The sequence below is a fragment of the Pleurodeles waltl genome, chromosome 1_2, assembly GCF_031143425.1.
Source record: "Pleurodeles waltl isolate 20211129_DDA chromosome 1_2, aPleWal1.hap1.20221129, whole genome shotgun sequence".
NCBI lineage: Eukaryota > Metazoa > Chordata > Amphibia > Caudata > Salamandridae > Pleurodeles > Pleurodeles waltl.
Genome location: NC_090437.1, coordinates 93,481,472 through 93,494,904, shown reverse-complemented (window position 1 = coordinate 93,494,904; position 13,433 = coordinate 93,481,472).

The following is a 13,433-nucleotide window of genomic DNA, read 5'->3' as shown; positions in this document are numbered from 1 at the left end:
TTGAGACATGGCATACAGTAATATCTAAACATTTGCCCTTTTTTTTAATACCCATAACAGTGTTTTATATCAAGCTTTTCGGTGATTTAGTTACATACAAAAAGCCCACTATTTTATATTTCACAATAATGTGTCTCATAAAATCATTATCTAACGTATTGTGGACTGAATGCATATTATAAAAACGGAAGGGAAAATGTGCAATATTCGCAAAATAATAATATTTCTCATTTGAAAAAGCCAAACCCTGCCCCCCGACACAGTTGTTGATTTATACTGTTTACTTAATGCCAGCATTTGTGTTTTATTGTCCAAAATAAATGCAGAAGACAGACCTGTGCCTTTTCTAAAAATAAATGCAATGTGACCATAGCACACAGATATAAATAGTCCAATCACGTAGCAAGGATATGTATCCCTGGTAGAATAGTTGAGGTTGGAGAGAAATTACGTGAATATCCCAAATTCGTTAGAGAAAGTGTCTTTAATTGTAGGCGCAGTTTGCCTCAGGATTGCGCATTCTTCAAAATACAGCCAACACGTGTTTTGTCACTCAGGTGACTTCATCAAGGCTGCAAGACAATGATAAAAGCAAACTTGTATGTAATAATACCTAGAATTTGGTGAGACCTAAAATGTGTTCGATGGTAAACTAATACCATTGCTTACAAGAGGGAGGCAGTAGGAGACGTGCAACCCAAGTGAGTGAAGAGAGAGAGAGAGATGGTGGGCATGGCAATATAAGTAATAGGAAAAAAAACCTGGTTAGTTATACAAATGGAAGGACACCACACAGTGGAAACGTGAAAGTGCATAGGTGGAGAATCCACAATCTAAGTGCTCAGCAAGTGGAGAAAGTGTTCAAAGTAGTCAAAGATGGGCCCGCATAGGAATTTGAAGAACAAATTTATAAATTAAGAATGGAGAAAAACGTGTAAAAAGAACAGAATACTAAAGTCGTACCTAGGCCGTCCGGCCAGCTAAACAAACTTGGAAGATCTGCGGTAAGGCAGGTGGGTAGAGATCTGGAAAAAATGGACCAATGGCAATGAGTGGCCACTGTGAAGAATCAGAAACATGGCAATAAGAAAAAATAAATATGAAATCATGTAGTCCTGTGTGTTACAATACCTTGTAAAGTAGAATGTTAGTTTGAGGTAGTAACTTCAGAGTATCAGGTGCTAGGGATCCCAGTAGTGACCAAGTGGAATGGGGTAAGGCCCTGATAAGCCTTAAGACAAGAAACCTGCATAAAAATGGGAAAGGTAGAGACGGAAAGAGGGGGTATGTTACATCAATAAGAAACGATTGAGAGCAGAAGGTTTTTTTACCAGAATAATATTTAACTTAGAAAGGTAAACAGAGTGCGATGCACTCACAGAAAAACGGTCCAAGGAAGCCCCTAGATGTCGAAGGCAACCTATTTCTCAGTAAGCAGGTAAGCGCTGTGAGTATAGGTAGTGGGATATAAAAAAATGGGGGGAAGGAGTCCCATGTCAAACTTCCTGAAGTGAGCAAAAAGACCAGAAGTTCTATGGTGTGTAGTAATATCAAATGCTTGCGTAAAGCAAGCACTTAGCACTCAGCACTGGTGAGGAAAAAGCAGCATATTGCAGAAGCCAGAAACATAGAATATGACAACAATCGTTCTAAGGGATCCCAAGCTAGAAAATTCAATGCTTGCCGTGGCGTGACAAAGGTACGGGACGAAACGGGTAAAGTCTTAGCGTACCTGAAAAGTAGGGCCGGAGCAGTTATGCGGTTGGTAAACAGCGCGTATTCGAGTCACGAGGCCCGGCGCTTGCTGCTCTATAAAACTCCAGTGTCGGAGATAACCAAAAGACTACGCGTTTGTCAGGGAGCGTCTGTAGATGCTCCCTGATTAGTGAGAAGATGCGGCGACCATCTTGGAATGGCAGAAAGAGAGAAGCATAATAATTGGGAAACAGGGAGGGTAGCATAGCTAACTGGTGGTGGGAGAGAGGAGCTAAACATAACTAAACGTAATTCCGGATTGGGGGTACGTTCGGAACAAAAAACGTGTATTGGAGAAAAATAATGCGGTGCTTAAGGCTAGTTGTAAATGTAAATAGTGAACAAAGGATAGATGGACGCCAATCAGGAAAGGTTTCCTGTTTGGTGAAGTATAGTGGCGGCCATCATGGAAATGCAGAGCGAAAACGCATAGTGTAAAGGAGAAAAGGAGGGGTGAACAAGGCATACCAGTGAGTCGAAAGGCCCAAAGTCAGATCATAGTACACTTGCAACAGTAATTTTCTCCGTATATCAATAGTAAAAGAAAGATAGTAATAGGGCCAGAGATAACCAGAAGGGTAAATTTAGTAACTTATTATGTGCAAGGTGTAGAGAAGAGTGATATCAGGAGATAAGCATCAATAAAATATTATAAATACAAGTATGGTACATAATCATCAGCAACAGTGAAAAAATGATTGTGAATCAAGGGATACTCAGTAGAGATACACGATTGGTTAACAAGGGTGAACACGGCCAATGTGGCCAAGATCGTGCATTCTCCATTTGGGGCACAAGCATGAGTCCAGCGAAGCGCCAGTCAATATCCAATACAGAGTGGTAATGAACTGTGACAGTTAGAAACAATATGGATCAAACAGAAAAAATATAAGTAAATAAAAGGAAACAGAATTAATTGACAAAAAGCGACACAACCAATGTAACCTAAGTCATGTATCCTCCATTAAGGGCACACGTATGAGTTCAGTGAAACGCTGGTTAATACATAATACAGAGTAATAGTCTAAAAAGTCCACAGATGGGGGACGACATAGGGGAAAACAAACCCATGATACACAAAGGCTGCAAGACCCACAGTAAGCATCACTCATGTACGTATAGAGAGTTGTTAGTTGTTCACTAGTACATAGACATGACAGAAAAATGTGACATTAAAGCACTGGTGTGAGAACCCAAGACCTAGTAGTTGTAACAGTATTACATTCACGTAAGGAAAACGTGTAATTCGCGGTCAGTATTAAGCCCTTGTTCAACTGCGTGAAGTTTCAGAATCCATTTCGCCTCACATTTGCGAAGGTCTTTTGTTCTATCACCCCATCTGGGTGATAGGATACCTGAGTAATACCATGAAATCTTATGTTCAAAAGATCTTTTTCCCCATGTCGTGAATTGAAGTGAACAGCAAGGGGATAGGTTGTGTTGAAATTCCTGATGGCTCTAACGTGTTCCTGGATGCGTTCTTTCAGTGGACGTATTGTACTCCCCACATAGATCAAACCACATACACAAATAACACAATAAACTGTATACCTGGTATTGCAATTCATAAACTCTTTGATGTGATAAATATTCTTAGTGTTTTAGGAGAAGGATACAGTTTTGTTGAGGGCTAGTTGACAGGATATACAGCAGCCACATTTAAAAAAAACTTTAGGTTTATCAGGAATCCAGGATGATGGATGTATCTGTGGGTGAGGAGCAAGAAAGCTCGGGCACAGAATATTCCTAAGAGTGCGGCCCCTACTGTGTATAATGGTTGGTGAACTGCCAAGGGAGTCTTTCAGACAAGAGTCCAAAAGCAACAAGTGCCAATGCTTTTTGAGAATACGAAGCACTGTCTTGCTGGCAGGGCTATATTGGGTGATAAGGGAGACAGGCCTCTTTTTAGACCCATTGGCGCGAGATTTTTTGTGGCCTTTTCTATAAAAATAAAAAAATAAAAATATATATATATATATATATATATATATATATATATATATATATATATATATGCAAAAAGCAAGGAAGTGCAGCGTATAGAAAATTTAGGAAGGGTGAAACCAACATCTATTCAGTGATGTTTTGTCTATAATTGAGATAGGAAGGAAATTCAATTTTATAAATGGAGATTTAGTTTTATCTAATAATGTATATAATTTTGCTCAGACAAATCATCTACTTTTGTAGTTGTACATGTTCCTAAATATCTCTTTGGCCTTTTAATTAATCAATGGCCATATCCCTGGAACTAAAGTTTCTATAGTGCAATTACATATCAAAATCTGAGTTTTCAATTTATTTATTCAGTGGAGTTTTTAATTTCTATAAATATGAGTGTGGGTGCTTCAAGTGTGTGAACAGTGGTTCTGAAAGAAGCATGAAGGCTGACTAGGATTTGTAGGAAATGAAATACCTGTCCCTCATACAGTACCCCAATTTGGACAAAACCAGGTTTGCAATAAACAATCATGCAAGGAAATAATAAGAACACATTCATTAGTATTGAACAGTCTGCATAGAATCAATAACTTAGATCTTGAATTATTTAACATACACCATCCGAGAAGGTCTCTCTTTCCTTTTATCTTCTGTTCTTCAACAGACCGATCAGGATTTTACGGGACCTCTGTCCATAGCAGAATATGGGTTAATTGTTCAGCATTCACTCACTCACAATTCCAGGCAGGACCTGCAGAGTAACTTGCACAAAACAACTAAGGTAAACTTTACATGATCTAGCTCTCACTTTTCTTTCCTCTACCATACTATTAAGTGTTGCGATCTTGGACCAGATATGGGCACCACCTTGGTCACTCATGCATGAGTTCCCACAAACAAATACATTGCAAATACAACACTTCCAACCAAGCACTCCCCTGCAGTGTAGCATGCTACCCATCAGAAAATAAACTTCCATGCCTCGTCCAACCTATGAAATGCATAGAAATGCAATTATAATTACCTGGAACAAAAATGTGGTTATAAAAACTAAGGGGCTATATGTAACATAATGTTGCTTCACCATAGCATTAGGTCAGAGCCCCGTGGCACACATAGGGTGTTCGTTGATAATGTCATTGCATCACTGTGTGTGGCTGGTAGTAGGTGGGAATGTGCAGGCTGGAGCCATTCTGAGCTAAAAAGGATGGTGATGCCTGGAGTGCTTTAATTGTTACTGAAGTTTGAAGTTTTCAGGATGGGTTCCTTTCCCACTCATGTTGACCTTGCAGTAAAGGGGTTGAAGCCATTGATGAATTCAAGAGCAGGCTGACACCCACACCATGGTATCTCAGATGAGACTTTTCAGGATGTATGTGGTATGGACACCCAGTGATAACTGGGAACCACACTGGAATGCTGGCATTCACAATAGCCGGGGCTGGTGACGTTTCCTTTATCTTGGTTACACTGTATTGCCTGTGTCTAGATCAATCCCTTGCTAAAGAGAAACACAGTGAAAAGACTGCGGTGCTGACTGGACCACGGTTGAGCCTATATATGAACTGGGCGAATGAAAGCCTAGCTGCATATTGGTGCAGCTTTACTACCATCTCTCCCTGCCAACCTACATGAAAGACCTAGGCCCGTATTTATACTTTTTTTAGCGCCGCATTTGCGCCGCTTTTTGACGCAAAACGGCGCAAACCTACAAAATACAATGGCATTTTGCAAGTTTGCGTCGTTTTTGCGTCAAAAAACGACGCAAATGCGGCGCAAAAAAAGTATAAATACGGGCTCTAGTCTATAAAAACATTACAAAAATCTGCTAAGGGTGATTTGTGCATATAAATAGTTGCAACTGAGGAGCACAATTTACGTGGATAGAAAAGCTGTTATCATGATGCTCAAGCACTTATAAGCATCACGATGCATGAACAGTCCCCCAAATCAGCTACCTTTCCTGGCACTCGTTGATTCTATAGTTGTCTTTGACCTCGTCCAGGTCTGTAATGTTGGTACCTCCTGACATTTAGTAGTAAGCAATAGATAAAACAAGACACGGTATTGTGGTTTAGAAGTGCCGTGGCCGCGGTTGGCTGGCAGCAGCTGCTCTTACGGATCCGAACTTGTGTGCCGTGCCGTATCGCCTGCTGTGACCTCACCCGGACACGCCCTTTATTTATCTTGTAGCCTACGACCTCAGGGCAGACCATTAGCAGTAAATCAGATGGGGGAAAATACATTTGGCAAGAATCAAATGAAGGCAAACCCTTCAACCACACCTTCACACTGATGATAGTGTCCGGTGACCAGTTACATCACTGGTACGTGACAAAACACAGGCCCACGCTGCCTTTTGGATTGGTTCGAGTAATAGAAATACCGCATACATACATAGTACAATTTTGTGCCCCAGCTTCAGTAATGTAGTCCTAAGATGGACATCGAATATTAAAGGAAATGTGCTTTTCTCCAAGGAGTATTATATCATTAGTGTCAAATAAGACTTCAAGGCTGCTGCGTATGTTATCACAGAGTGATTTAGGTAACGATCTTGCATACTAAGCACATCTTTCAACTCTAAACGTATGTTTTGTTTTGAGGGTATCAAATTACTTGAAAAAGCAAAGCAGGAGTCCCTAGTAATATATTTTCGAAATTCATTTTTAGGTATTCGTCACTAGAGGGCAGCAGAAGCATTGCTGTCCAAAAACTTCACAGAATATATTTTTACAGATTGACGAATGTTAAAATCACCAACACGATATAAGAGCATCCTACCTACCGTTTGAGCAGACTGCACATCGAAATATCCTGAAGTTCCCCACTCTCTTCCCAAAGACTAATTGACGGCACTTGAAATAAGTTACCTTATAAACCTTACAAGACATTTGCCTGTTATTCAACTACGTTAAAATCCAAATTGCGGACCCGACCCTGCACACCACTCACACACAAAAGTCCGAGGTCTTCCCGAGCTCTTCAAGTCACTCCCAGAATAGTACGTTCCTTTTCCGGCAGCCGCCTCTTCTGGGCACCTTGGGTTCAGACCTTCAATGTAATGCTGTAAGGGTGCACATCTGCCAAGCCACAGCTGTGTCACTTTACGCTACTTACATAAGCTCTCAGCATGTTCCCAGTATACCCAATTCTCGCTAGTCTCCACACACCTTTGTTAACTAACAACGCAAATGTACCATTGGCCATTGCTTTGCAGAAGTTGAGAAGAATTTACGTAACTCCAAACAAAAGACTGCAGCTCTTGGGAAGGCTCTTATGAAAATAAAAAATAAAAAGCGTCATGTATTTTAAATTAGAGTTGTGTGAGATTTTAGAAAAATGACAAACTATTTAAATGCTGCAACATTTGTTACGTTGCAAACTTTCAATAGCCTGCGAAAATGTCTGCGAAAGACATCTTATGCATGTGTAAAAACCTCTATTTGGTACTGCATAAAAAGAAAAATCTTTCATTTTTGTTTTCAATCTATCCACATTCAATGTCTCCGACTTCTATTTTCTTGACGGTTTACCTAGTAGTGGGCTTAAAATAACTGAAGGAGATCTGAATCCTGTGACAATGTGTTGAACGAAACATATCAAGTCAGTAGAGGTCTAAATACTCCTGTTTGTAGCCCCTAATTTATCTCAGGTCTGTGTTTTGCAATAGGCATTAAGGAACATCCAGGTTCCTGACGACGCCACTGAAATTTCAGTCCAGCTCTTGTAACAAACTCCTCATAAAAATGTTTTATTTTCCCACATGAGCACCGCCTTTCCATCCCCTTCAGGCAACCTTGTGAAGAACATTACTTATTAGTATTGCTAACAATGTCTTGGTTGTCAAAGTTAAAGAATGCCTAGCTTTAGTAGCTAGTACAATAGAACTGCCAGTCCGCAATCTAATTTCATTCAGTATTGCCTCCTTTAAAGTTAAACTGACCGAAAAATCGTAAAATTCTACAAGGCCCGCGTCCTTCCCCGTAAAACGTATTATTTACAGGTGATGCTCAATGCATTCCGAGTTAACACTGAGTTTCAGAGAAAGGCAGTTGAATGATCCACTTGGTATTCCAAATATCAATCATTTATTTAATCTGGTTTCGACAAATAATGAGTTGGGCGACTTGTCCCAGTATCTTGCCCCAAATGACCTAAATGGGATTTCATTCTTCAGATTGTGTTATTTTAAGATATCTTTCTCTTGCCTTTTGTGAATAAATTTCACAAACGAGAATCTCGTAATATACTAATTAGTGTATTCTCCAGGTTCAATTTTAATTCCAAAACAACTAGTAGAAACTTATTAGTGTAAGTTTGAAACCCCTACTCAAGCAACAGCTACAATCCTTGTCAGGATGAACCACAAAAAGTCGCTAAATTCAACCTGTGCTTAACCCTCTGTTAGCTTGTCACAAAAAAGCAGTCAGGCAGGTAGGCAATGTGTCAACTATTTATGTAGTACTCAAACAGTAATAAAGTGAAAACACAACACCAGAAAAAAGTCCACACCAAGTAGAAAAATAGGGTAAACTATATTACATTATTTGATACGAAAGGGACAAAAATCCAACCAGTAGGACCAGAGATATTCAACTTTAAAGATTTAAGGTAAGTATTGCATCTAAATGCACAGAGCGCCACTTGTGGTTATCTGGTCAAGCGAGACCGGGTGAAAATTACATGTTCATGCTGACTGCGATGGAACGCAGGCCGGATACAGGGACCAGGTTAGTCCTGTTGAGAGTTACCTTCTAAAGTCTAGCACAAAGAGACAACTTGGTGGTGGAGAAGGCCGCAAGCAGCAGGAAGAGTGTCATAGATGGTCATCACTGTAGTGCGAACAGCAGGGTGGGTGTTGCAGACAATCATCACTGTAGCTCAGAAACCCTGTTAGGTGTTGCTGGGGATTTACATTGGTGGTCACCTCAGGCTTTCAATGCTGTACCGCTATGTGCAGATATCATGTTGCCGCTTGTCGCTGGCGGTCCCTGTGGCACGATGAGTCAGGTGCACCAGAGCTTTGCATTGGCAGTCGTCGTGGGCGGCAAGATCTTAGCATGAATGGGCCAGTTTGCATTCCAGAAGAGCCTAAAACTTCAAGATTTCTTCCTTTAATTGAGGACCTCAATTGAAGCCACACACCGAGTTCAGGTCCTGAGGGCCACCTCTTGGTGATCATGAACCCACTCCAGCAGAGGCCAGCAGGGCTCATACAGATCTGTTTGCAGGTCCAGGCAGTAAATCATCTGGGCAGATGCAAAGAGGCCTCTGGAGTTTGTGCTGTCCCTGTAGTTTAGAACATGAAGTTCTATTAGTGGGCTTAACATAACTGAAGGAGATCTAGTTCCGAGGACAATGTTTTTGACAATAGATATCAAGTCAGTAGAAGTCTAAATACTCTTTCTGTGTGAAGCTGTAATTTATCTCAGCTCTCTGTTTTGCAACAGGTGCAACAGGCATTAAAGTACATCCAGGTTGCAGAGTACCCTGACATTTCAGTCCAGCTCTTATAACAAACTTCTCCTAAAAATGTTGAATTTTTCCACATGAGCACGGCCTTTCCATCCCCCTCAGGCAACTTTGTGAAGAACATTCATTGTTAGTATTGCTAACAATATCTTGGTTGTCAAAGTCAAAATATGCCAAGCTTAAGGAGCTAGTACAATAGAACTGCCAGGTCCACAATCTAATTTAATTCAGTACTGCCTCCTTTAAAGTTAAACTGGCTGAAAAATGGTAAAAGTCTACAAGGCCCACGTCCTTCCACTGAAAGCGTATTACTTACAGGTGATACTCAAAACTATCCTAGTTAGCTCTGATTTCCAGAGAAAGACATTTGATCAGTTATTCCCCCTTGAATGGTCATCTTGGTATTCCAAAGCACAGTCATTTATTCAGTGTGGTTTCCACAGAAACTGAGTTGGGAGAGTTGTCCCAGTGTTGTGCCTCAAATGCCCTAAATGGGATTTCGTTCCTCAGTTTGTTTTATTTTAAGGTCTTTCTCTTGCATTTTGTGGATTAATTCCACAAACAAGCCACTCTTAAAATACTAATGAATATATTCTCCAGGTTTAATTTTCATTCACAAACAGCTAGTAGAAACATATTAATTTAAGTGTGAGAAATTGTGTTGTTGTTTGAGGGATGTAAAACCCTGCTCAAGCAACAGCTGCAACCCTTGTCATGGTGATCCATAAAAAGTCACTAAATTCAACCTTTGCTTCACCCTCTGTTAGCATGGCAGAAAAAAAACAGTCAGGCTTAACTCAGAGGCATTGTGTAAACTATTTATGTAGTACTCAAACAGTAATAGAGTGAAAGCGCAACACCAGAAAAATGCCATACTGTTAGAATTGGGGTCTCTACCTGGCAGTCGGGTTGCACCCTGTCCAAGTAGGGACCCTCACTCTAGTCAGGATAAGGGACATACCTGCTCAGATAACTCCTGCTCACCCCATTGGCAGCTTGGCACGAACAGTCAGGCTTATCTCAGAAGCAATGTGTACAGCATTTGCACATAACACACAGTAACACATTGAAAACACTACAAAAGGACACCACACCAGTATTAGAAAAATAGCCAATATTTATCTATTTAAAACAAGACCAAAGACGATAAAAATCCAACATACAGTAATACAAATATGAATTCTGCAAGATTTACTCAAAAATGCAGTTCCTTGAAGTCAACAGCTCCACCTGGGGCAATCACGCCATCATGTTCAACAAAACCAACAGTTCAGGCCGGCTGCGGCGTCGCGGGCCAGCTACGGTGTCGGGAAGACATGCCAACATTATCTTGGATTTGTAGGGCGTCGTGATCCTCACGGTGAGCTCCGTAGAGCGGTGTTGCTGATGTCACGGTGTCGGTTCCAGAGTCGGTGCAGGAGTCGTCGGGCCCTTGAAGTCACACACGTTGCAGACTCCGGGGTGATGAAGTCAGCAGCGATGGCATGGATGGTGTCGGGGCTGCAGTGCGAAGCGGGACAATGCGATGTGCGGTGCCCACAGGTCACGGTGCAGGCAGTGGCTCAGGTGCGCCGTCCAGCGGCATTGGTGAGACTAGGGCTGCGGTGTGAAGCGGGGCTGTGCAATGTGCGGTGTCCACATTTCACAGTGCAGGCAGTGGCGTCGTCGTTGCAGAAGCCCTGTCATTGGTAGACCAAAGTCAGCGGTGCGGGATGGTGCTTTGTGACCCTCACAAGCGGTGTCCACAGGCCACGGTGCAGGCAGGGATGCCTGGTGACGACACTGAAGTCAATTGTGCTGGCTTCGGTGAACTGGTGCTGTGGTGGGGGATGGGACGGTGCTTCGTGCTCCTCACGAGCGGTGTCCACAGGCCACGGTGCAGGCAGCGGCGCCGGTGTCAGCAGGAGCGGCAGCATTGGGGAGGCATAGGGCTGCGTTGTGAGCAGGCGATGCCAGAGTGTGGGGCCCACAGGTCACGGTGCGAACAGCAGCTCGGTGAAGTCGTCTGATGATGGCGGTGGTGACACTGTCTTACATTTGGAAGGACAAAAAGGTAGAGAAAGACAAGGGGCAATAACACTTGTTTTGCTATTCTGTGTTCCTCAAGTTTCCCGATGAAAATGGTACCTCACTTTCGTGGGTTGGCCTAATGCTCACAACAGGAAACACAACATGGACACATCACATTTTTACATTGAAATCTGATGTGTTTTTTGCAAAGTGCCTAGCTGTAGATTTTGACCTCTAGCTCAGCCGGCACCTAGGGAAACCTACCAAACCTGCGCAGTTCTGAAAACTAGAAACCTAGGGGAATCCAAGATGGGGTGACTTGTGGGGCTCTCTCTAGGTTCTGTTATCCAGAATCCTTTGCAAACCTCAAAAATTGGCCAAAAAAACACATTTTCCACACATTTCGGTGACAGAAAGTTTTAGAATCTGAGACGAGCCACAAATTTCCTTCAACCCAGCGTTCCCCCAAGTCTCCCGATAAAAATGGTACCTCATTTATGTGGGTAGGCCTAGCACCTGGGACAGGAAATGCCCCAAAAAACAAAGTGGCACTTCACATTTTCCCAAAGAAAAAGAACAGTTTTTTGCAAACTGCCTAGCTGTGGATTTTGGCCTCTAGCTCAGCCGGCACCTAGAGAAACCTACCAAACCTGCGCATTTTTTAAATCTAGAAACTTAGGGCAATCCAGGATGGGGTGACTTGTGGGGCTCTCATTGGGTCAATCCAGGATAGGGTGACTTGTGGGGCTCTCATTGGGTTCTGTTACCCCGAATGCTTTGCAAACCTCAGAATTTGGCCAAAAACACACTTTTTCCTCACATTTCGGTGACAGGAAGTTCTAGAATCTGAGAGGAGCCACAAATGTCCTTCCACCCAGCGTTCCCCCAAGTCTCCCTATAACAATGGTACCTCACTTGTGTGAGTAGGCCTAGCGCCTGTGACAGGAAATGCCCCAAAACACAACGTGGACACATCACATTTTTCCAAAGAAAACAGCTGTTTTTTGCAAAGTGCAAAGCTGTGGATTTTGGCCCCTAGCTCAACCGGCACCTACGGAAACCTATCAAATCTGCAAATTTTTTAAAACTAGACACCTAGTGTAATGCAATATGGGGTGACTTGTGGGGATCTCACCAGGTTCTGTTACCCAGAATCCTTTGCAAACCTCAAAAGTTGGACAAAAAAACACTTTTTCCTCCCATTTTGGTGACAGAAAGTTCTGGAATCTGACAGGAGCTGCAAATGTCCTTCCACCCAGCATTCCCACAAGTCTCAGAATAAAAATGGTACCTCACTTGTGTGAGTAGGCCTAGCGCCTGTGACAGGAAACGCCCCAAAACACAACGTGGACACATCACATTTTCCCAAAGAAAACATATAGCTGTGGATTTTGGCCTCTAGCTCAGCCGGCACCTATGGAAACCTACCAAACCTGAATATTTTTTAAAACCAGACACCCCCGGGGTGACTTGGGGGGCTTTCACCAGGTTCTGTTACCCAGAATTCTTTGCAAACCTCAAAATTTGGCCAGAAACACACTTTTTCCTCACATTTCGGTGACAGAAAGTTCTGGAATCTGATAGGAGCAACAAATTTCTTTCCAACCAGCACTCCCCCAAGTCTCCTGATAAAAATGGTACCTCACTTGTGTGAGTAGGCCTAGTGCCTGTGACAGGAAATGCCCCAAAACACAACTTGGACACATCACATTTTCCCAAAGAAAACAGCTGTTTTTTGCAAAGTGCCAAGCTGTGGATTTTGGCCCTAGCTCAACCGGCACCTAGGGAATCCTACCAAATCTGCACATTTTTTAAAACTAGACACCTAGGGTAATGCAATATGGGGTGACTTGTGGGGATCTCACCAGGTTCCGTTACCCAGAATCTTTTGCAAACCTCAAAATTTGGCTAAAAAACACTTTTTCCTCACGTTTTGGTGACAGAAAGTTTTGGAATCTGACAGGCGCCACAAATGTCCTTCCACCCAGCGTTCCCCCAAGTCTCCCTATAACAATGGTACCTCACTTGTGTGAGTAGGCCTAGCGCCTGTGACAGGAAATGCCCCAAAACACAACGTGGACACATCACATTTTCCCAAAGAAAACAGGCCTGTTTTTTGCAAAGTGCCTAGCTGTGGATTTTAGCCTCTAGCTCAGCCGGCACCTATGGGAACCTACCAAACCTGAGCATTTTTTAAAACTAGACACCATGGGGAATCCAAGATGGAGTGACGTGTGGGGACCTCTACCAGG